The sequence below is a fragment of the Gallus gallus genome, chromosome 5 (genome assembly GCF_016699485.2).
Source record: "Gallus gallus isolate bGalGal1 chromosome 5, bGalGal1.mat.broiler.GRCg7b, whole genome shotgun sequence".
NCBI classification, from domain to species: Eukaryota; Metazoa; Chordata; class Aves; order Galliformes; family Phasianidae; genus Gallus; species Gallus gallus.
In genome coordinates, this window is record NC_052536.1 from 4,416,773 (window position 1) to 4,437,361 (window position 20,589).

Below are 20,589 nucleotides of genomic sequence, written 5' to 3' on the forward strand. Positions count from 1 at the left end.
AAAGATAGTTTTTATTTTGAATTTCTTCTTGATTGCTTTTATTTTGTAAGCCTTACTTCTGTAACTTCTTAGAGACTTCACAGCAACAATGCTTTTATGAGTATTAGCACATCATTACACATTAACAGCATGTACAATTATCCACATTATTTAGTTATTATAGATATAGTTCAATACATTTATTGGAGCTATAGTTTAAGATATTCATTCTTTCTAATGAATTTTTGCATAAAATTTTGGAGAGGGGTTTGTTTTATGACCTGGTGCTGTAGTGACATTTGGGTAACTGACATAGGAAAGGTAAAGCGTTTCCATAGCAGTAAGGGTACACTCGGTTGTCAAATTACGTAGAAAAGTAACTTTGTGCACCAAATTCAGTCTCAGCTGCCTTTACAGATCAAGAAGAGTTACTTTTCTCTTTGTAAAAGTGTAAGAGTTCTCAAACAGTTGTACATGATGAATAGTGAAGAACTGGGCTACTCAAAGGTAATGCATAAATTTAGGGTTAGAGTGAGGACAGTGATACTCTTTCTGGGTAAGAAGGGCTGCCTGGATTCTACTGAGAACCGAGAGATGCTGCCCCAGTTGTATTGCTAGCTCTAAGTTCAGATTTTCATGCAACAAAGCTTATGTTAAGTTTCAAGACCTAGCTCTTGTATATTAAAGTAAATTTAAGGTATTTTTCTTCTTTAAAAGAATGATTTTGGAAATCGGAATGTGATAAGCTGCTTATAGGCAATGCAAAAAATCCATCGTAACACTTACAATACAAATTAATCAATCAATACTCATAATGCATTTCTTTCAAAGAGGGATTTTCAAGCTATTCCCTTATACACTACGGAATGGCAGATCTACCTGCTGCAATAAGTGAAATTGCTAGGCATATCCTAGAGTGCTCTAGTTCACTCATGAACCTGCAGTTCCCTTACTAAGTTCTGCTTCCCAAATAATTAGGTGATATCTACTTACATGCAGTAGACTAACCTCTGTCTCACGCATTCATGCCTCATTTCCTCATTTAATTCTCTTTTCAGTCTTGTTATTTATTTTCTTTAATATTACATTTCCATTTCCAGCTCTATAGCCAGATGAGTCACACTCATTGCCATCCACAACAGCACTCTCCAAGGCCTGTGAAACAATAAGGCAATTTATAAAAACTTTTCCACTGAAGTTAGATACAGTCAGTGAGGTTAACCTTTATTTTAGTGGCACTTGTATTAGGACAAAGTTCCATTCAGAAAAGATTATTCAGAATAAAATACAGAGGAACATCAAGTATTTTATATCATTTTCAGAAAAAAATAACCCACATGCCATAACCACAACATACCAAGACAGTGGTATGAGACTCAGTGGTTCACGTTCCAATTTTTTTTTTTTTTTTTGCTCAAAAACATAGAAAATAAAAGCAGACTGAAATTTCAGTGCATTTTTCTTCTTTGCTATAGAAAAGCAAAGATCAAGTTCTCAGAAGTTCCCATATTGAATATAGAATGACTGATTTATTTTCCTCATAGCAGAAGACTAATTTCTCATTTCAAAATACTGTTTCCTCGGTGTTGTATATTGGTCCCTGTTTAGCCATCGTTATCCACCTACAGTCATTACATTTTGTAATTAGAATTTGGGATAAGAAAGTTATTGTTATTTTCCTGAAGGTTATGTTGACATAGTGCCTATGAGATAAAAGAGAGGTAGTCCCTTCTATATGGGACTACCATCGCATGTTTAGATGCTGTACTAAGGGACATGGTTTAGTGGGCAGCTATGGTTGGTAGGTGGATGGTTGGACTGAATGTTCTTGGAGGTCTTTTCCAACTGTGGTGATTCTGTGGTTCTTTGATTCTAACACAGAGCAGATATCATGCTAGCAAAAAATAAGGATATCCAGAACCAAAACAGAAGAATCTACGTAGGATGCTCCAAAAGTAATGCTTTCTATTTATTACCATGGTAACTATACACACACAAAAAAAGCACAATAACACTATTTGATAGAGCAAATTTTCAGCTGCCATCTGTCTCACGACAACAAAAAATAATGAAATATTGGTGGGAAGGTTCAACCCCTACTGCCATGCCACCAACACCCATTTTGATGTCACAGGACAACATAACAAAATAGGAGGCATTACTTTTGGAGCACCTCATATTTACCTATAACATAGAGGAAAAATCTTATAGTCTTCCAGTGAATGAAACTGTCCTTGTTTCAGTGACATCAACAGAAATTTGATCCTTGAAAGTACAGCACTTTTTCCCCCTCTGTCACTGTAACCACAAGTCTCAGTTTAGTGACTATGACAGGAGTATCCAGGATGAGGAGGTGGAAAAAATTGCTGTCTTACTTTTCCCTAGGATAAATTATTCAATTGACTGCCCTGGAATTACATCAATACATACAACAGTACATACTGCTTAAATGTACTTGCATCACCCAATTGTTCTGTAAGACTTAAGGTAATTTCAGGATGCCTGCCTCCTTTGGTAGTCCATAAAAATCATCTCCTCAAGAAATTCAGTTAGATCTTCACTGAAGCAGAAGTCAGAATACAACACTGCTGTATTTATTTCTCCAGGTCTCAAAAGTTTACAGATATTGATGCAGATACTTAGGGAACATTCCCATGGTAAGAAAGATAGCTTGCTAGGAAGAGAAAAAAAAAATAATAATAACGTGCACACAGAATACAAAGTCTAATCTTCTCTAGCTTGTGAATACACCTAATTTGGTTTAAGAATGACAAATGTAACCTCAAACAGACAAATTCTGCTGAAATGAAGAAAACACTATATGATAGAGAAGCTGGAAATGCAATTAAGGATCTAGACTCTCACCTCCTGTCTAATGCACAGAACATACATAAAATAAAAGTACTTTGCCAGAGCAAAAAGTCAAGCAACACAAAATAACAAATAGAACTGCATTCTGGAGATTATATTACCCGCAAGAATGTGGTATTCCCAATTTAAGAATATTTCTTTCAAAATTAAATGGTATTTAGTATGCTCAAATATTCTATTTAAGTTTTTACTAAGTAAAAAAAATATATAATTTTAATACCATTTAAATATTTAAATACTTAAATATTTAAATCATAGCATAATATTTCATACTTACAGAAGGTGTTGAAAAGAAGTGTGTATTTTATTATTTATTTTACTATTCTTTTATATTCTTATAAATTTTGCTTTGATTTTTATATAAAAAAATATAATTGAAATAGATTTTCATAATTGAATACTTCTGAAGACCGTGACATGTTGCAGATCTGCATAAAAGTCACATGCACAATGTTTAATCTTCCCCTACACAAAAGTATATATTTCTGTAATCTATAAGAAACACGGTTGTCTTTGCTTGTACATTAACATTGTTAGGAGATTTCTTTACAACAATACAGTACATTCCGTAATTTTCCCTAGAGCTGAAAACTGTTTCAAATGAACATGAGTCAATCAGTACTTTTAAGAATAATGTTTCAAAGTAGTAACTGTCACTTACTATTTCCATGAATACTGCCTTTTGGAGGCAGTACATCAAGTGTCAGAAGTGATATGAAATCTAGTTTGTTGGAGTATCTGAAAGGAAAGCGATATTTTCAAAAACATTGCTGTATGTATTCTTGATAACTTAGAAAAGAAACAGAATTAGGCTGACAAATGAAACAAATGAAACACATGAAATTGATCATGTCTTCCAGAATGATTTAACTATAGGCCCAGACAAACTTTATGAGAAATTTTTGATGCTGAAAAATATGTCATATTAATCATTAGTTATTTAAATTCAGTCACAAGCCTGTTTATTGGAGTAATGCTAACATGAAATGGTCTGATTTTGAGCACTCGGATAACAACGTAGACCTCTTCTCAGCTTTAAAATGGTTGCTTAGCTCCTTATCTTATTCTAGGAACCCATACTACTATAATTGTGCTAATTTATAAAAATAACAAAAAATTAACTTATGTTTCCTTAAAGTTTGTTTGTTTGTTTGTTTGTTTTTCTTAGTATTAGATTTGGAGTAGCAATTCCTGGATTGTTTTGTGGGGAAAAAAAATGTTTGAATAAAACTTAAAAAAAAATCAACTCTTCCAAAGCTGATATTGATGGAGCTCAAATATTAGTAGCTAGGGATATTTCTTAATTATTCTTCCTCCTAAGTTGTTACATATTTGAAACTCTGGCAGTGATCAGAAATAAAAGGAAATACATCAGGAAAAAAAAAAGATGATTACAAAGTGTTGTAGAATTAGAATTGGGAATTTTTGAAGCACTGGGAAGTAGAAAGCTATTCTATTTCACTCACTGATAATACTTCATGTTAACTTGCTATTCATAGCATGGTATAACTCGTTAGTTACTAATTAATTGAACTCAACTTTTTCTGTTCTGAGCACCATGCTTGAGTGCCATTTTCAAAGAAAAGGTTGTACATTTCACTTGGAATAACTACCTTTCAAACATTGTTCTCAATTAAGTAGAAAGCCCTCTTTGTAAAACTGTATCCTTCTAGGAGTCAATACGATTGTGTTAGTAATTAAACTCCTATCAGAAGCAGGAGAGATCAGATGATGGCACAAAAAGAATTAAATAAATCTGAATGCAACACAAATAATTTACTTCTTTCCGCAAATACAGTTACGTACCCTTCCTGGAGAAGCTTGATTCCTATTGATGATATCACTGTTAATATTTATTTCAGTTCAGGTTTCATTCATGTAGGTTGTCTTGGGTTTTCTCATTTCTGTCAACATTAACTGAAGTGGAGAAAAAAGTCATATATTAATCTTTCCAAAATTGTCATGTTTCAAAAGAGTGTGATTTGTGTGACAAGACTGTTTCACAGAAATCCCTCCAAAATTCTTGATATTAGCAACTTTCATAAAATGAGTGAATATACAGAACTGATCCGTTTTGTTTTTTTTTTTTTTTTTTTTTTTTAGAAGAGCTGGATATAAAAGAGTGGGATTTCTGTAGTTGTCTATGGTCAGAGTTTCTAAAATCGCTGGTCCTGTACGTCCTTATGCTGTACATACTATTACAAGTCTGTGTTTAATGAATGATACATGAAGGGTTGTTAGGAACTTGTGCCATAGGGGAAGACTATTCTGAGTCATGAACAGTGCTAAACTGTAGACTCATTAATCTTATTAAAAGTACGGCTCATTATAATCTAGCTGGTTATGCAAGTTTTAAACAATGCACAGTTTGCCTGAGATCTCATTCATTGAAGTAATTATGCTTTTATTTTTGTGATATTTTTCATTGAACTGCAGTGCTTTTATATGATTTCCATCATGGAATTTGCCACTGGACGTACAAGCGCTACACCCGCATGTTTACAAAATAACCTAATTCGCAGTAGGTATTTTACTTGGGTTTTTAGCTTTTGGGTATGGTTTGGAATTATAAGTCACTCTAAAGATGAATATATGGTACAGCTTCAATGCTTGGTCCTGCTCTACACTTATTTTTAAAAATAATTACCTCAAAGTACTGCTAATATAGAAGCTTATTAAAATTTAACCAATGCTTTGAAAGAACCAAAATCTTATTGTTAAAGTCAGTTAGTTCAAATATAGTTAATACAAAATATCTGCTGACTGCAAGTCCTCCTTACCCTAGTAGACAGAACCATTAAGGTCACAGTGACAGGATTATTCTTTCCATGAATTGCTCAGTTTTACATACCAAAGACAATTAGCAGTAAATAAAGCATAACTCTGAATCACCTCAATAAATACCAAGTCAGTAGATATCAAATAAAAGTAATTGTGTAAAAAAGAAAAGAAAAGAAAAGAAAAGAAAAGAAAAGAAAAGAAAAGAAAAGAAAAGAAAAGAAAAGAAAAGAAAAGAAAAGAAAAGAAAAGAAAAGAAAAGAAAAGAAAAGAAAGGAAAAGAAAAGAAAGGAAAAGAAAGGAAAAGAAAAGAAAAGAAAGGAAAAGAAAAGAAAGGAAAAGAAAAGAAAGGAAAGGAAAAGAAAGGAAAAGAAAGGAAAGGAAAAGAAAGGAAAAAAAGAAAAGAAAAGAAAAGAAAAGAAAAGAAAAGAAAAGAAAAGAAAAGAAAAGAAAAGAAAAGAAAAGAAAAGAAAAGAAAAGAAAAGAAAAGAAAAGAAAAGAAAAGAAAAGAAGAGAAAAGAAAAGAAAAGAAAAGAAAAGAAAAGAAAAGAAAAGAAAAGAAAAAGACCCCAAATCCACAATCTTGATAGAAACACTACAGTAAAATGAAAAAAACACTCGAACTGCAAAGCCAGCTTAGCTAAAAGCTTTAATTTGTCTCATCCTTAGATGAACCATCTACACTATTTTTAGTAAGAACTTACAATGATTCAAGTCATAGCATATCTAATGTCTCTATTGAATGCAGAAAGTTGATATGTGTCATAAAAGACGCAGGAAACCTCCTGGAATGTGACTTTATGTGGAGAGAACAGTAATGAAACTTTTCCTTCAAGTTCTAAGATTTTTCATTTGCAGAACTCTTTATGACAGGCTATATTTTGTGTGACATGTATAGATAGCTTGTAATTGTCTGAATCTCATATAAAGTACTCTGATTCTGCAATGAACTGCTTCATAACTTAATTATAGTTCACTGGAAACATAGCATTTACAGATAAGGCACTGTGAATGAACAATTTGCAGAATCTAGGCAAGCTTCTCACTCATAGACAGACGGAATTTTTTTACAGGCAGCAAATGATTTTCCAATGCTTGCCACATTTTCCAGGCACTGCAAAAATGTATCCTGAAGGTCAAATAGAAAAAAATAATTTACTGGGGATTTTCAGTATGTGTTACTTTTGACCAAATTCTGAATATTTACATAGGCAGCATTCTGCTAGTGTTAAATAAGAATGTGTAAAGATAAGAACAACAAAAAAAAAACAACATACAAGATAGTACTAATGAGCTCAAATAGAGAGTAATCATCACAGACCAGATTTTTTTTTCCTGAAAGTCAAATTTACTTCAATGGACGCATCTAAAACATGCCAGGTAGGACTTAGCTAAAGGAAACTTACTTTTCTGGGAAGTGCATATTATACCATTAAACTAAGACAATACCAGAAATGTTTACCCAGAGCTTTCTTGTGAAAGATGATAATCTTTTTAAAAACATGGGCCATACTTCCACAGTCTACGTACTCGAGTTTCAAGAAAAAATAAAATAAAATCACATGCACGAGAGAGTTCATGCATAGATCTGGGATAGTTACATTTCAGGTTGTCTCACCACGCACAGTCTTTTATGGGATCAGTACCCAGTTTACACAAAGAATACAAGAATCTTATTCAAGAATGAATAAAAAGTTTGTCACATGAAATATTAAGGGAAAACATATTGCTCAAATATATCTAAACAATTACATTCATATAGCTATAGAATCATCTAACTTATAGAGCTGAAAATCATTTTGAATTTAAGGCCAAACACCACTAACTAGTATAATTCAATAGACTGCTATATACCCCTCTATCCTATCTCACAACATGCTGTTGAACCTTCATCCAAGCTAACTCTCACCTTTCTTTGATATTGTTGCTGTCCTTTCACCTACATTTGTCTGTATTTTTAAGAAGATACAATCTTGTCTTTCAGTGATAATGAGCTAAACAGCCAAGGTTTCAAAGATCTGTACTTTCATAAATCTTTGAGCTGAGAAGCATATGCAAAGTCCTGCATAAGACTGACCAAGCAATTACGATTTGAAAATCCTGGTATTTTGGAAGTGGTCTATTAGTTGCTTCAATATACAGCTATTAAATATTTTAACAATCAGATTTTTCCTAAAGGAAGAAAACAACACCAAAAATTAAAAACCCACTCACAAAATAAAAATTTTTATTCCTTTCTTGTCCTTTAATACTACACGTATTAGAGAGACATTACCATGTGTATTAAAGAAAATAGTCTCCATTACATTGTGGTTTAATTGATCAGGTCTGGTCTAAATAACAGTTATTATTTATCAAATTAAAGATCTGTGGATGGTGGAATGGTTTCATTAGTAAGCTCCTTAACTGTATCATCAGTAATATTTAAAAATTTCAGTTGCTCAACACCTGATGTTTTAGATTTGAATCTTTATCCCTAAGCATATTTTAATCATTTTTACCCTCTTTTACTGAACTCAACTTCATATATACAACTTCTTCATGTGACTAATGTATGATTTAGCTATTCTACCACTTGTGCATTCATAGGAAATAACTGATGTCCTTATTTAGCAAGATAGCTGGTTCTGGCCAATTTCACCAACACTACAACTTGTATTAGTCTTACCTTATAGCACTATATGAGATTTCCAACTCCAAGTACAACAGTCACTCTTTAAAGAGCAAAACCAAAGTGAATGAGGAACTTAGGACTACTTTACAAGACATCTAATAGAATAATATTCCATTAATATCCCTGTCTACTGAACTTAATTGTGAATTTTACACATCAGTCAAATAGACATGGGATTTACACCCAGGAAAAGAAAAAAACAAAAAAACAAAACAAAAAAAAAACAAAAAAAGAAAAAAACATAATTTCACTGTTCTGTAGCAAATAACAGGAAAAAAAAAACAGCTTACTGCCTGCTAAAAAGCTAATACGTAAAAAAAAATCAAGATGACACAGTAGATCTGTAGCCAAAACTTATTACAGTGTCTCAGTAAACCATAGCTAGTCACTTTTGATTGAATCTGTGGCTGTCTTGACTGTTTCTCAATAGAAGTTTGGATGATTTTTGTTGTTGTTGTCGTTGTTTTTTTCCTTTTGAAAACAGTAAAAAAGTGAAGTAGTAATCAAAATATAAATGGTTCATTCATTTATTTTTTTAAATGAAACTTCAAAGTACTTGTTCAGAAAAACAATAATACTTCTAATTAAAAAAAAAGTTAATTTAAGTCAGCATATCAAGAAAAAATGAAAAAAAATGAAAAAACAACCAACAAACACATTTTCAGCTGTTGAACAATGGATAATCCAAGCAAGAAACATCCCAAGAGGAAAATGCACAAATAAAAAGAATTGTGCAATGTTTGAACTAAAGTATTATCTAAGCTGGAGCTGACTGTACTAACTTGGATAGGAAGACTTAGGGAAAAACTAACTGGGATCAAAGAGCCATGGCTTGGTATTTTTACTTTTATTTTAAAGAAAGATATTATTTGAATTGGGCGAGGGTTGGTTGTGCAGTATCCATCCAAACTGAAGTATAAAATACATTTTAGAACAGATGCAGAATTACTTTGAAGAGATAAATTGCCTATAGCTGGCACAAGCAAATATCTTCGCTGGAGTATTATCTTGACAGATAATGGTAGAATTTGCCTTATGGTGTCTGATCATAATTCTACCAATTATCATGAATTTTATAGATTAAATTCATGAACATTCAGAACTACAAGAGCTAGATCTTTTTTTTCCCTGAAGAAATACGAAAGAAGATAATGTTCTCATGCTAGTAGATGCAGCAAACAAAGTTTTGGGAGCAGTATATGCTTTAGACAGTTTATTTGCATAGAGAATGAGATAAACTAAGATCAAAGACACATGAATACTACATCTATATGTTATCCCTACGGCATTTTTTCTTTCCAGAGTAACTATGATCTTTTCAGTATTATCAGACTTGACTTAGGGTCAAAGAAGGACCTTGTAACCAAAGACACCAGAAAATTCCTACTTTCTGGGTACATGCAGAGCCTCTATTTAAAGTTTCATATGTAAAGTTTCTATAGAAACATGAAGGTTTAAACAAAAAAACGCTAAAAAGCTGAACCCAGAGGCCCATGCAAGAAAACCATTTATCCATCCTCATCACTCCTGAATTATCTCATGAGGATCTCTATCATGCTTCAGCATACTGCCTTAATGTGTTGTAACTTACATCGGCATACTTTATCTTTGAAAACAAACAAACAAAAGAAACAATGAAAAAAAACCAACAACCAAGAAAAAAGAAAACCACAAACATATTGATAACCGTTAAAAACATGGATGTGCAAGGACCTGCAGCTTTTAAGCTGAGGGAAAAGAAGGAAATGTACATGAAGTGGAAGCAGGGTTTTGCAGCCTGGGAGGGATACAGGGCTGTTGTCCATGTATGTAGAGATAGGATTAGGAAAGCCAAGGCACAGATGGAGCTGAACTTGTCAAGGGATGTGAAAGATAACAAGAAGGGGTTCTACGGGTACATAGGCAGGAGGAGACAGGCCAAGGAGAGTGTTCCCGCTCTGATGAAAGGTAATGGGGAGCTGGCTTCCTCAGACGTAGAAAAAGCTGAAGTACTCAGTGAGTGCTTTGCCTCAATCTTTATGGGTGGGCAGGCTTCCCATGTTTGCCAGGACCCTGAACCTCTAGGTGAGGGTGTGGGGAATGGTTTTTGTCCCACCATAACAGTTGAACAAGCCCACGTTCATGCAAATGAATGTGTCTAAGACCATGGGGCCAGATGATATCCATCCTAGGGTTCTGAAAAAGATGGCTGATGTGGTTGCCAAGCCACTCTCCATAATATTTGAAAAATCATGGCTGTCTGGTGAAGTCCCCGGTGATTGGAAAAAGGGAAACATTACTCCTATTTTTAAGAAAGAGAGAACAGTATACCCAGGGAACTACAGGCCAGTGAGCCTCACCTCTGTACCTGGGAAGATCATAGAGCAAATCCTCCTAGAAGCTATGTCAAGGCACATATGAGACAAAGAGGTGATTTGAGATAGCCAGCATGGCTTCACCAAGAGCAGATCTTGTCTGACCAATCTAATGGCCCTCTGTGATAGACAGCTTCAGTGGACAGGGGAAGGGCATTGGATGTCATCTACCTGGACTTCTGCAAAGCCTTTGACATGGTCCCTCGCTACATCCTTCTCTCTAAATTGGAAAGGTGTTGATTTGTAGGATGGACTGTTCGATGGATTAGTAACTAGCTGGCTGGATGCAGCCAAAGGGTTGTGATTAATGATTCTGTGTCAGGGTGGATTCTGGTTACAAGCAGTGTCCCTCAGGGGTCAGTCTTGAGACCAGTGCTCTTCAACATCTTCATCAGTGACATAGACGATGGCATCGAGTGCACCCTCAGCAAGTTTGCAGATGACACCAAGCTGAGTGGTGCGGTCAATACATTGGAAGGAAGGGAAGTCATCCAGAGGGACCTGGACAGGCTGGAGAAGTGGGCCCATGAAAACCTAAGGAGGTTCAATAAGGCCAAGTGCAGGGTGGTGCAGCTGGATCAGGGCAATCCCAGGTATTTATACAAACTGGGGGAAGATCTCCTTGAGAGCAGCCCTGTAGAAAAGGACTTGGGGGTCTTGGTGGACGAGAAGTTGGACATGAGCCAGCAGTGTGTGCTTGCAGCCTGGAAGGCCAACTGTGTTCTGGGCTGCATCAAAAAAGTGGTGGCCAGCAGGGAGAGAGAGGTGATTGCCCCCCTCTACTCAGCTCTTGTGAGGCCCCATCTGCAGTATTGCGTCCAGGCCTAGGGCCCCCTGTAGAGGAATAACGTGGAGCTTTTAGAGCAGGTCCAGAGGAGGGCCACTAAGATGATCAGAGGGCTGGAGCACCTCTCCTATGAGGAAAGGTTGAGGGAACTGGGCTTGTTTAGCTTGGAAAAGAGAGGGCTCTGGGAGATCTCACTGTGAGATCCACTATGATATTCTATACTTGAAGGGAGCATATCAACAGGAGGGGGAATGGCTTTTTACAAAGGTGAATAGTGGTAAGACAAGGGGTAATGGTTTTAAACTAAGACAGAGGGAGGTTTAGTTTAGATATTAGGAAGAAGTTTTTTACACAGAGGGTGGTGATGCACTAGAACAGGTTGCCCAGGGAGGTTGTGAATGCCCCATCCCTGGAGGCATTCAAGGCCAGGCTGGGTGTGGCTCTGGGCAGCCTGGTCTAGTGATTGGTGACCCTGCCCTTGGCAGGGGGGTTGAAACTCAATGATCATTGTGGTCCTTTTCAACCCAGGCTATTCTATGATTCTATGATTCTATGATTTAACTCAGGTCCTTAACTGATCCCAAAGCTAGTGAACTGAAAATTAACTCTGATCTTCTTGGTATATACTATCTCCTAAGTGATGTATACGAGGATTTTTTTTTAAAAACTGTTTGTTCTATATATAGTTATGTTTCAAATTGTTACTCACTAAAAGAGCAAGTATTTTTGGTTCCTTCTGAAAGTCATATTTCCATAGAGATGCCAAGCTGACAAAAATATGCAGTACTTCATGATAACTGAAAATTAATTCAGTAGCACAGATACTGCTCCCAGTTACCACTTACTTAAAACTCAGCCCAGAAATTATTTTACTCATGCAAAAGTCAGTTTTTCTTGAAATTTAAAAAAATTTAAAAAACAGAAATTAAAAAAATATATATTCAATTTATCTCCATTTTTCAGAATTGTAACTGCTAGACTTTTCAGAATATTTTGTGGCCTTAAAAAAGAGAAAACAAAAAAAAAAAATCTGTCTTGCCCATAACCTTACAGATCCAATAGCTTATTTCCCAGGAAGTCAACTCAGATAAATGGAAATACATTTTACTGGACCACTTGCTCCACGCACAATCCGTGGTACCCGTTTTTCTGCAGGCTGCATCTACCCTGCTATATAAAGGAGAACCAGGGAGTAAATTCAAGCATTCACTCTTCCTGACTTCCAGTTTGAGGAAGATACCCCCAAGCAATGCAGATATGAGGCAGTCTGCTTGACGGCAATACAGATGTACTCATAGATGGAATAATTCTATCTTTGTCAAACAGCAGGTTAGAAATACAGTATCTACTAATTTCTTTTCAAAGCTTCAGATATATTCTGTATTCAGAAATTATCAGAGGTGTCTAACTTTCCATCCTAAGGCTATCTCACTGTGAAAGTTAAAATCCTTTTTTTTTTCTTTTCTTTTTTTTTTTTTTTTGAAACGTAGCTTCTAACTGACCTATGCAGTCTATGTAATTGCAATCTACATATTGTTTGTCAGCCTAACAATGACTGAAGAACAGGAGACAGTTGTGCTTCTAAAAACTTACAGGAATATCTGTCCCATTCTACCTGTCAAAAATGAACATCTACTAAAATGGTCACCATTCCAGAGTCAGTATTTCTCTGTATTTGTTTCCCAAAATGATCATACTTTTCTGACTATTAGGGCTGTGCACTAACCCTCTAAGAGGTACACCAAGGATGAAAAAAGTTACGCTGAGCAGAGGGTATTTATCAGAAGAAAGGTAGAAGGTAACTCACCTCTGCCATTTACTCTGTGCAGCACTTTCAATGTGCCAGGAAGGCCAGGTTGCTTTTGTCATACTTGTTTAATGGAAAGCCTTTTCCTTGCATGGAATCTTTTTGTTTTCTTGACAATAGTTTTAGAAATACAGATTCCTTCATTTTACTCCTCCTGATATTTCATTAGGGCTCTATTTCTGTTAAAATAACCTTTCAACTGGAATTTCATTATGCAAATTTAGTAATATTTCCTTTTTGTTACATCAGGGACCTAACAGAGATTTGAAGCTCAGCAGCATGCCAATCCTTAACAAATAAAAGGCTCTCAAAAAGAATCAAGGAACATTAATTTCTCTGATTTTGCAGAGCTACAATAATAGGACATACCACAGCTACCAATTCCAAAGACAATTATTCATACTGTCTATGAACAATTCTCACAAATGTTATGGAGTTTGGGGTATGTTTGTCTTTATAAAGAATTCATGACATACCTCCTTTCAATCATCTCACATCCACCCACACTGACATTTTACAAACCGAACTTATCCATAATATCTCTCAGCACAAAGCTTTTTCTACACATTTGTTCAGGTCAGCACGCAAACATTCTCACTTTCCAGTCTTAAAAATAAATAAAATAATGAAATAAAATTCCACAAACACCCACAGCATTGTACAAAAGACTACTCAAAGTCAAGATCAAGGAAAAAGGCTTTTGTCCTCTTTAGATCACTCCTGTGTGTGTGTAATACCTTCTCTGACACAGTGTGTGTTGTTTTTGCCATCAGAATATTGCAATTCTTGCAACTCATTTGTCCTTAAGATAAGAAGTTCAAGGAGAAACAAAAGGACAAATGTTGAACAGTTTTGTCTTCTTCCCATTGTAAAAATAAGATATTTTTTCAACAAAATTTATAGAAAACCAAACACAGTCTTCTATTCCTGAAGAAAACCCTCAATGTGTCTTGTTTATGTCAATAATTATATCATGATTTATTCTTCTATATTTATTCAAAATATTTATGGTTTTTGTTGTTGCTGTTTTACAGTCATTTTTTTTTCCTTAATCATCTACTAATCTTCATCAGTTACTGCATTCCCTAGAGTTACTCATGTGTTTTTTGAAGAAATAAAAACAGTTGAACAGTACTTCTTCTAATTGTGAAGCAGCAGGTGTGCTTTTTACTGTGATGGACCTCAATGTCTTACGTCGCTAAAACTGCAGAAGTCTTTCTATGGCACTGTATGTCTTAATTGAAGACTAATAGAAGATTGATATTTATGGGAAAGAATGGTGCAAAATCATTAAACATACAAAACAAACAAACAAACAAAAAAAACAACAGGTATACAGTGTAGAACTTTATACAACGTAAAGACAGAAAATGCAAACTCACATTTACTGGTTCACCAAGAGAATTCTACGATGTTCCATAAGTAAAAAAAAAAAAATTATTCTGTGATTCACAGATCTTTTCTTTTTGGAAGTAAAGTCATGTGTTCATAGTCATTGCTAGCATGCCAAGGCGCCAGTTGTATGAAAATAAATTTATTTCTGACCAAATAACAGAAATGAACTATCATGCCTGAATGAAATGAGGATCCACGACTGCATTTCAGAAAAAAGTCCTCAGTTCAGTTTCTGAGTTTTATTAATATACCTTTTCAGTGCTGTGCAGACTCATTCATGAGAATAGATCTCAAATACCTTTGGAAAAGGATGCTCAGGATAGTTTTCAGAGGCTTTTCATTTATTTTTAATCTTTGTTCCTAAGTATGGAGCCGATGCCAATAAAATGATCAGGAGAACTTTATTTTATTTTAAGAAGAAGTAGTCACTTTTATGCCTGAATTGCTCTCAGGTATGGCTGAAATGTTTCATCTCAAACTCCCCAAAAATGTCAGCTTCAGGCAATTCATCTCAAGTTAAAAATATCAGCCTAAGGACTGAACTAAAATAAAGCAACTGGAAACGTCAGTAAAGCTGAACTATGGATGACACTGTCAGTTCCCCATGCTGTACAGGGTATGAAATATATGTGTGGTAAATGGTGGGATCTGTGATCTGGATATACTTCTTAATGATACCCACCACTTCATAAATGTCAGAAACGTGATATGAATTCCTATTCACATTATCATTTCTGCGTAGAATCCTGAATAATCACTATAATCTGTTCTTAGCAACTGTGACCATGGTAAGGGATATGCAACAGGGAATCTTCAGAAAGATTCAATTCAATAGTGATTTGTGACCTATTCTAGTAAAGCCCCTAACTACATGTCTAATTAAAAACTACCAAATCTGCTGAAGGAAGTAAAGCCGTTTATATGCATAACTGTTTTGAACGAGTATGGTATTGTTCTCACAACAATATAATTTAATGGAATACAGTTGAAAATGATGAATAATAATTTTTGAATTGCATAGGATAACTCCCTGCCCCCCTAAAAAAGAAACACCAAAAAAACCACAGCCACACACAAATAAAATGTATTGGTTTACAACATAAGGGTAAATAAATTTACCTTATTTAGTTATCAGAGAGTTTCAGTTAGAGAATATAGTTAGATTTTTAAAACAATTATTACGTACTTCAGAAAAAGGCACTTCTAATGCATTCAAAGGAGATATTGCTCACATTTCTTTGCTAAATATCAGCGCAAGTAGTACAGACTGCAGAATGACTGTTGCTGCTGAAAAAAGATCTCTAGAAGGGGTCATACAGGGAAGAGGCACTGAATTTGATTTAACGACAAAAATATAGCTGCAACACAGGAGATGCAAAAGCAAACTGCTACAATGAATGCAAATTGAGGTCCCAAAAAACAGGATACTAGGAAGCATACATTTGACATATTAGTGGAAAACCTTTCAAGGTGGCACATGCCACCTGTATTTTAGACTTTTCTTCTCAATATTTTACAGTAGTATTTATTACTTTGCCTTACAAATGAAGGAATGAATTAATAGACTAACTTATCACTCCTGATACTAGGTCAGAATGAAGGTAAAGCCCTCTTCATTGTTCAGAACAAACAAAATAATTAAATTGAAACTGTCTTTATGGGTTCAATGTATTAATATAGATGTTTAAATTTCCATAAAATGGCAATGTTCTGATCTTTCTACTATAGAAAAGAAGGTTTTTACTGAAGCCTGAAGTAGACTAGAATTAGTATCTTCCTCCTGACTATCTTGATAAGGAAGTGGAGAGACAGAATAACAAAATACACAAAACAGGATTTATATGGAATTCTGCTGGAATAGAGTTATTGTTCCTGACAGAGGAGTAGGCACATAGAAGGCTCTGACTAAGGGCAACAAATTTTAGATGTGAAAAATTAATCTTCTAGTATACCAAATTTTCTAACAAGATATCAAATAACAGTTGAAAACATTTCTGATAAGATCGTTTTGAGACAGATTTTAGGAATTACTACACACTAGAATTAATGATGGTATAGACTAAAGAGAACAAAATAAAGTGCTTTACAGCACATGTGAGTTTTGGTACCGCAATCTAGGTGAGACTGGAAATTGCATATTTGCACATGACTGTATTTTATTGAGTAAAGACCAAACAAAACATAAAAAGAAGGAGGAATTTCAGCTTTTGTTCTCTAACAGGAAAAAGAAAACATCACACAAACGCCCGAAGTAAGAAAGGTCCCAGTGTATTTGTTTTAGTATCTAGGACTCTTAAAAGCATGGTATAAATTTCAAGAATCCTGTCTCATCTCAGATTACAAAAAATTCCCAGAAAACCTCTCTTGAATATGGGAACAGTTTCAACAGGAATAAACATATTTATTCAAGTAACCACCTGAAGATCTAGCCCAAAATACTCTTATCCATGCAACCATCTTGTATGTGTTCCAGACAGCACAGCAAGCAGATTACCATCCCTCAACTTCACTGACACAGGAAACCTTTCCTAATCTTTTCATCAAACCTCTGATTTCTGTAAGAGATCATTCTTTTATGCCATTGCCTCAAAGCTTGCTGAGGAACAAGTTCAAGCAAGTTCTGACCAAGGATTGGGAAATTCTTTGTCTGAAGGGACAACATATGGACAAGGCCAGGGGCAACAAGAGAGATAAGTGGCAGCTAAAGGGTCAGGAAACAGTCTTTTGTGTGGACTTATCTCAAGGGAGACAGCCATCTCAGGGGGGTGGTCACATGACTCTTACCCAAGCGCTCAGGAATGTCACATAGGCAGGAAAGAAGGAGGATAAAAGAAGGACCAACAACTATGAGGGTAGGTGTCTGCCATCAGATCCCTCACTACGAAAGGCCTGCATGCTGATGGACTCTCCAGGGCCTGCTACCTGAGACCTGCTGCTTCCTCCCAGACTTCTTCCTGGACCTACTCAGTACCTGCACCTTTTTGCTGCCTAAGACTGGCCACGCTGCTGCTGCTCTTCCCCTGAGCTTTTGCCCCGGACCGTCGGAACATCATGCAATGGGACCGCTGCCGGATCCTGGTGGTGACTGTCCCCGCTTTACGCAATTCTTGCTTCTTTCTATCTTTTCTATCGCCCACCTTCCCTACCCTATCACCCTAAATCATCCATCCTCCCCGTCCCCATCTCCCTTATTAAGATTTGTAATAAACTGGTCAGACCAACATCTGGACCATTGTTTCTTAATCTCATGCTGGGTATACATATTTCAAAGAACCTCCTCTCCCTCCTATAAATCGGAGCGAGACAATTTCCTAGAAGTCAAAATGATCATCTCTCCAGAATAGCCATTCACATCAAAGACATCTTGCAAAGCATCTACATTTTACAAAATTAATACGTGTTCAATGCTAATATCACAAGTACACCAGCACAACCTCTTCCAAACAGAATATAAACACTCTATAGATGGACATCTGGATATTAGAGAAAGAATCATATTCTAATAAATGAAATAAACAAGGCATTTATTTAGTTCTTCTGTTCCACAAGAAAGTAACCTCATGCTTTTCTATCACAGACCTTTTGCTTCTACTTTGCTTAAAAAATCTCAAGTGTCAGACTGTGCTCCTATGGTCTACTATGCCTTTTTCACTGACCAGTTAATTTACTCCTTTCCAGTCATCTTTTTTTGTTTGCTTGCTTTGTAGTTAATATTCTAAATGTGAAAAATAATCTTAGAAGTTGCTAACAAGAGGTCAAACAGCAGAGGAAAATGATGCTAATAAAACAACATCAGGACATGGATTTCAGAAGGGTAGGACCCAACTTAACTGTTCAATATGATGCCCACTGCAGGAAGCCTGCCTGTGGTAAGCTATAGCCAAACCTTTAGCTCCAAACTCTGGAAGACATACCCTCAGTGTACCTCCTTCTCACTCTTCTTTCCAACAAGGAAAAGTAGAAAGCAGAGGCAAGCCAAACAATCAGGAAATACACTGCAGCTTTTCCAGTATTGTCATGTGATTCTGTCCCCAGTTATTCCTTTCAAGTACTGATGGTGACTTCTTAAAACAAATCAGTATTGCAAATGATTGAAAATTATTAATGTATTACACAAGAAAGAGAGATTAGTTTTTCAATAAATAATACATTTTGCATATGTATGACACAAGACTGTATCATGTAAGCACTGACTTTGATGCTATTCCAGCAATTAATTTTCTGCCTAATCCTTAAATAATTATATACATGAATAATCCATTCTCTTGACATTAACTAAACAAAACTGTACACAATTGAAAACTGTTGTCCTTATGCTCTTCTGAGAAACAGCACTCCCTGTTTTTCTGCACCAGTCTGTTCTTCATGATTTTCCAGGGTTGATAGATCAAATCCTCTCCACTGGCTTCATAAGAGAAAGTTAAACCAGCAGAAGTTTGCTAACCTACACAAGCTGAAATGCTAGTTTTTCACATTACTATGAGGCATTATGTCTAGTTAGATGCAAAAATATTAATTCTTTGGCATTTGATTTCAATCTATACTTGTGAAAAGTAAATAACTAAACTATGCCATATTTGTCTAGGTTTTATGAAACTATTGAAAGAACTGTTCATCCTGAAAACATAAAAGGTTTAAAAAGCTATTTCAAAAAAAGAAGTAGAATCATTTTATGCATGGTTTTGAACTTGATTTAGATGGTATGAATGAATGAAAGGAGAATCAAGTAATTTTAAACCAGAAAGTAATAACATCTGCACAACTTGCTGCAACTAGCAAAGTAGTAAGGGCAAGACAATCCTCCCCGTGCAAAGACTTATAAGTATGATTTGTTTTAAGATGTGGAAATAATTTTGACTGACAGAAATATGTATGTCAGCTTAAGCAGTGGTGTTTGCAAGAACTATATCTATAGACTGAAATTTAGTCTCTGAAATGAAGAGAGAATTTATTTTCATGCTATCCATATCACTTCTGGATGAATTTTGAGCATATGATTCTCAAATGAAAGTCTTACCTGAAATACTCTGTGCATTTATCTATTAATAATAAGAACAACCTTACCATAGGAAGGATACAGAAGTATTGACAGAATAATTAGAAGAGAAAGATTAGACCAAAATGATCTTGGATTACGTTGCTCAACAGAAGGAAATCTTTGGGAAGAGACAAAAGTAGAGAAAGGAAAGAATTGCATTCCCTAGAAAGATACCAGGAGGAAAAAGACTACATGGAAGGGGAATGCTTCAACACAAGTAGACGGGAGCTGTCTATAAATAAGTTTAAAGGAAGTCTACACATCAAAGGAGTGTAGATCTAGAAAAGATCCCTAGCGGGGGGAAAAATATTTATTTAAAGATTTATTTATTTATTTATTAATGAAACGGTGTCGGGTACTATTAGCATCTACAGTAAAGGTTTGGATTCGATGGTCCAGACTTTTCATAATACTGTATTCCAATTCTGCTTTTATCTTCACAGTCCCTTCCCTTTGTCTATCTCATGCAGGGTTCCTTTGTTTAGGCAAGAAGGTGGTGTCTGACACGAAGACGCTCCATTACAACACAGACAAGGTATCAAAGCTGGATTTAAATAAATACATGTCAAGCTGTGACAGACATGATTCAGTAAAGCACTAAATTCACCAGTTTAAGACTGACAATTGTCTTTGAGTTCCACTATTCCCACTCATTTAGGGCTTGAGAGTAGGAGGAATGAACAGACAGTAGAGCTTCATTGCTGTCTACTTTCCATTTAGATTTCCACCTCCCATTGGGTAGAACAGAAGAATAAAGACATACAGTTTTGGAGAAATAGATTAGCAAAATCTTGTTTCTCTTAAAAAAAAAAAAAAAAGCATTCTCCCATCTATCACCAAACATAAAGGATATTTCCCAGAAGATAGAGAGCCCCAAAAGATAAGAACGAAATCTGCATTTTCAAA

The 20,589-nt window shown here is 35.3% G+C and overlaps 1 long non-coding RNA gene across 1 annotated transcript in view; it reads right to left on the bottom strand.

The window, feature by feature from the left end:
• Nucleotides 1-1,183: 1,183 nt before the first annotated feature.
• The window catches only part of LOC107053347, a 30,935-nt gene continuing 11,529 nt past the window's right edge, over nt 1,184-20,589 (bottom strand). The window contains exons 2-4 of the long non-coding RNA XR_001466506.4: nt 4,657-4,767; nt 3,512-3,588; nt 1,184-2,653 (exon numbers count right to left, since the gene is read on the bottom strand). This is a non-coding gene — a long non-coding RNA (uncharacterized LOC107053347). The remainder of the gene's footprint in view (nt 2,654-3,511; nt 3,589-4,656; nt 4,768-20,589) is intronic.